The sequence below is a fragment of the Astatotilapia calliptera genome, chromosome 17 (genome assembly GCF_900246225.1).
Source record: "Astatotilapia calliptera chromosome 17, fAstCal1.2, whole genome shotgun sequence".
Lineage (NCBI taxonomy): Eukaryota > Metazoa > Chordata > Actinopteri > Cichliformes > Cichlidae > Astatotilapia > Astatotilapia calliptera.
This window is the reverse complement of record NC_039318.1, coordinates 17037167-17042759: the sequence shown is the minus strand read 5'-3', so window position 1 is coordinate 17042759 and position 5593 is coordinate 17037167. Positions and strand designations below refer to the sequence as shown.

General features: G+C 39.8%; 1 pseudogene; it reads right to left on the bottom strand.

The window, feature by feature from the left end:
- LOC113009494 (deoxyribonuclease-2-beta-like) lies at positions 1–3179 on the bottom strand (annotated as a pseudogene).
- Between the last annotated feature and the right edge of the window lie 2414 nt (positions 3180–5593).

The following is a 5593-nucleotide window of genomic DNA, read 5'->3' as shown; positions in this document are numbered from 1 at the left end:
TTAACCTGATCTTGGTCTTTTACGGGGACTAGCAACATTGTTATTGTTACAGTCAGTGTTACTGTTAGTGACGCTATCAGTGCCAGTAATCCTTTTAATTTGCCTAAATGCATCTGCCACAGGTTTGCTATTAATGCACAGTGCACCACCAGGCCTTTCGAACTGGGATGGTTCTCTGTTTGAGTCACCAACACACATCCAGTTTTGAATGTCAGAAACACACCATTTGGAATGATCACATTTATGACTCCATTCACCTGCGTCAGTTTTTACTGACATGATGGTGACTAGTTCGTTTTTTTCCCCAGTTTTAAAAAGCGGACGTTTTCCACTCTCTTCAGGGTCGCTGCGCCAGGTCTGGATGGATAAATTGGTCTGTAGTGTGTCAGCAATGGTGACATAAAGATCTCCTGCCAAAGTAAAGACAAACATCAGGAAACCACCAGACAGTGTTACAATAAGCCAGAATTTTAAAAAAAAAAAGAGAAAAGTGTTGCTCACAACAACCCTGACTCTACTTTCTCTTTCTGAGAGTTTCTGGGAAGTTCCAGCTCTTCTTATTTAATGATTTCTTTTACAAACATCAGACCTCATATGATCCCTGCTGCTACACTCCCCTGCACTAACTCTGCACTGAGGCTGGGTCACACTAACACCTTAATGAAAGGTCTCCATGGCAATACAAACTTACAGCATAACATGTGTGTTCACAGGATTTATTTTCCAGCTTCCACAACATTTTCATACCAGGATCATTATTTAATTTTATATGTGAGTTATTTTTAGAGTTAAAATCTAAATAAAGTGAGTTTTGAACAGAACTACTCTGTAAAGTTAGATCTACTCGTCGCCCAGCTCATGTTTCACAGGCCAAAACATTAGAGAAGTTAAAATAAAGGACTGTGTTGGGCTTGATGTTTCACACCTTGTAAATAAGAGTCTCAGAACTTTGGTGGGGAAACTACAGAAAGTCACAATGATTTCACAAAAGACACAGTGTTTAAGATTTTTTTCTTAAATGAATGAAGCAGAAATCTCACCTTCAGGATCCCTTTTCTTGGAGATTTGTTTAACAAAGCGTGTAAACTTCAAACCACCGGATGACAACAAGTCCTCATGGTAGGGCAGCGTTCGTTTTATGTTGGAAGAATCTTTTTTCAGGAGTTTTTCAGGATTGTGTTTTTTAAATATATGAGCATTGATGTCTTTAAGATGCTGAGCTGAAAAAAAGTAAAATGAGGGACGTACATGTTACTGTGTTAAAACTTCACATACACTCTAGACATGAAGAATTACCTTGGACATGCTGCCTTACCTATTTGTGCAGACTTATCAGAGGGCAGTGTTACACACATAAATATCTGTGCGTACCTTTTCCCACTTTCAGGATAGAAATTATTGCTTTCATCTCCTTCGGGGAATTTTGGTGTGCTGTGTAAAAGCCAGACTACATTATCCTTATCCATCATCACAACTCCTGCAGAACAAGAACATGAAAGAGCTCCTGTCATTATTAAGAAGAGAACATTTGCTGAGTGATCTGAGAATAACAGAAGCTGTGGTTCTGATGCTCAGAGGTGAGCGTGAAGGAGAGCACATTTAAATCAGGTGTGTTTTTATTAGTATTTCTTATGTTATTTTTATTATTATTATTAAAAAATTATTTCTACCCACCTTTGCTGTGGCCATATTGTTGTAGTGCGTTACAACTTGGCATTTGATCATTGTATGCAATGAATGCAGAATCTGGCGACTGCTCATCCGGAAAGAATCCACAAAAACATAACATAAATTATGTCTTTCCTCAAAGTGCATACACACTAATAACAGAAACTCATGGAGTTATTCTCACTTTTTCAAAGTAGGGCTTCAGGGTATTTGCCAGGACACCAGCTTGGTTGTTGACAGGCTTGTTATTCTTTTTAAGGTTCTGGTCGGTTGAATCAATGTAAACATAATCAAACCCACCAGGCTTCTTGTACAAAATAAACCTGGTGATGTCAGAGACAAGTCAGTAAATTCAAAGATAACAATAAATGATGAGAAGCTTAACTGAGCATGGAAGAAGAAAATAACAAACTCTGTTATACCCGAGTCTCACAAGCACCTGTAGAGTAAGCAGAGATATGACTGAAAACCTTTAACTATGAATAACAGGGCCTTTTATGAATAGTATTTTCCACTGGCTTCCCCATGATGCTAAAATGAGATGAAGCTTGTGAAATTTTGCAAAGTGTTTTCTTTCCCTGTTTCCTCTTTTGATCAATAAAGTGAGAATAATACGAGTGATGAAAATAGATGTGCAGGGCTGGAGAAAGGAGGCAAGTGTCACAGTATTGTGTGTTGTCTTCATAGTTTTAGGTATGCGTTATGTCTTACTGCCCAAATGAAGTTATTTATGAAATGGAAATATATAAAATAACTGATAATAACAGTGTAAAATAGTGTAGCAGTGTCTGAACATCATCTATGACTATGTTGAAACGCAGGTGCAAAAGGTACCATAGCGTAGCTTTGAAGCACTTGAAGACCAAAGTTACCAATGTGTAATTCAGTACACCTGAATGAATAGCTCAGATGTTGTCTTACCAGTCTACATCACCATTAGTTTCATTTTTACAGGATATAGTGCCCTCACAATGTGAGCCAAGCAGACCAACAGTGAGGACAATCATCCAAAGGACGTCCTGAAAAAACAGAATAACAAAAAAGTCATTTTAATACATCATCTTCCCTTTAGGAGAAAACAGAATTATCTCACTATTACTGGCTGCAGTGTCTTTACAGGTAATAACATAATGCAGTATCGCAGCATGGCTTGAGTTCACAGGTTATTCTGTGCTACACCAAATATGTCACCATCCTAATACAAACAGAAACTAACTTATCATCAGGCCGAGTGAAGAGTGCGTTAGTCCTCTGCTGAACTGACTCTTAGTTATACAGCTCCAGAATATGATTTATGTTAGGTCTAAACTCACAGACCTCGCTGTCTCAGAGACCGATCCTTGTGAACAAAGCAAGACCACAGCGCTTTTGTCTTTTACTTGCCGGCAAGGGAAGCCCGATCAGGGTCTTAGAGTTATAAGCCCTTCACCCGAACTCAGTCAACTCCGAAACTGACTTCCCTTACAGCTCCTTTTATTCGGTGAAAGCAGTCATACATCCAAGGCAAGCATTTGTGCGCAACATCAGCATGTGTGTGTATGTGTGCCATCTCCTGTCATACCATACATGGCGCGACCCTTTGACATCTCCAGTCACTCCATTTAGGGCATGAACTTTTAACAAACATGTAAAAATCTTGTTAAATTTATAAAAAACTTGTGGTTTCTTTTGTGCAACAGAAAAACTACTATGAAGAAACTACTTACTACATGCAAAGGCTAAAACCTAATATGGAATAAACATTTTATCAGCTTGTGACTTTGCACAAATGACAATTTCAGAAGAATCAACTCTAAAAATTTGCACTGATGCATGGTCAAGAATTTTAAGAACTCACACTGATATGAAAATGAATAAAACAGGAGCTTCTTCATTTTGTACCAGGCAGGAAACTTATTTGCTTGCTGTCAAACTAAATACCGTATTTGCACGACCATAAGACGCACTGTACTAAAAGGCGCAGTCTCAGTTATGTGTGCCATTACTGTATTTAACACACACATAAGGTGCACTGGATCATAGGGCCCATACAAGTACCGTATGCGTATTTAAAAATAAAGCGGGAGCAAACCTGAGTTCGGTACCTTACTCACATTTCTATTACCGGTAATCGTCATCATCAACAACACACAAGCATACAAGTGTGCGTATTTAAAAATAAAGCAGGAGCAAAACTGAGTTTGGTACTCACATTTTTATCATCAATCAAACCCATCGAAGTCCTCATCCCCTTCTTCTCCACAGTGTGACTCACCGGGATGTCAAAAGTGAACGGCACCTCGTCCATGTTAGTGATGTGGCTGGGCTGGATGTTTTTGTCGCCGATGTGTTTGCTGCAGTAGGAGCGGAAGATGGCCAGCTTTTCCTTATAATCCGCTGGAAGTTGCTGCGCTACCGTAGTCCTGGTCCGGATGGAAAAATGGCACCGTTTCATAAAACGAAAGCACCAAGACGGACCTCCTTGGAAATGTTCAATGTTCATCTCTTCAGCTAGTGAAACTGCTTTTAGCCGAATGGTGACCGTCGAAACGCTTCTCCCGCTCGTTCTTTGCTCGATGATCCACCGCTCGAGTCTTTCCTCCAACTCGGGCCACCTCGCCTTATGTCCGCGGAAACTCAGCTGCGTTTTCTTGACCTGCCGGAGCTTGTTTTCTAGCTTCCTCCATTTGCGAACCATCGATTCGTTAATCTTAAATTCTCTCGCCACTGCTCGATTTCCATGTTCCTCCGCATAGCTGATGGCCTTCAATTTAAACTGTGCTTCGTAAGCGTGTCTCTTTGCCATTTTCAGGGTTGTTAAAACAACGATGTTCCGCATAATGCACATACCTGTCCTTTTAGACAGGTATGTGCGATTGTCCGGTATATACGATCACCGCCCACACTTCACCCTTTAGCGTTCTCATGGTGTTCTCTACTACGTCCTCCTTACAACACACAGGGCGCACTGCACTATAGGGCGCGCTGCACTTTTTGAAGAAAATCTAAGACTTTTAAGTGCGCCTTATGGTCGTGAAAATACGGTACTTCATTATATTTTTACCCATGAATGTTTAAGACAAGCACCAAAAAAACTAAAAGTGATTCTTCTATAAGTGATACCTCACTACTACGAAAGCTTTTCACTTTGATGAAAGCAAAGTTATTTTTTCCTACACTGCAGGCAACTACAGTTTACAGATTTTAGCAAATATTACTCCAAGATACTCCAACATTACAGAGCTTTATTCATCCCAAACACCATGCACTATGCCACACCCGTGTGGCATTTGATGTTGTTGTGTCGATTGGTTGCTTTTAACAGCTGTATTCCAACGGGGGTGATTATGCACTAAATGTTATTAGTTATTGAGATGTGACATCACTTCCTGTTTACAGGATTAGCTGATGATTTTGATTGCCTACAATGCATTATGTATAATGAGTTTTCACTCACTATTGTAACACATCTGTAAGAAATCAATGCTTTACCTGCAGCAGGAAAAAATTATGTAGACAAATTCTTTTTATGTATATGAAGCTAATTAAGTCCTTTTAATTGTACTTTAGAACATGTTTTTTCTGTCATCATTAAGCCCTGCTAATCATTTCCTGTGTCAATTTAAAAAAACATGAGCTAACAGCGTGTAAGTATACAGAGTGTCACAACCCGGCTCATAGGAAATGACAATCAAGAGGGAGACCACACACAGGCTTTTAAAGGCTGTAAGACATATTTAATGAAAATAAGGTAAAGCAACTGAAAGACAATTTAAAGGACATTACAGCCATAACTGAAACTTCCAAATGAACATGATGGGTGCCAGACAGAGCGAGCCAGAGCCAACGCCAGCCCCCGCTGGTTCAGTCAAGGTGTCTTTATACACACTGGGACTGGCCTCTCAGGTGTGCTGCATCAATAATTGGGTCAGCTCCACCTACCTGC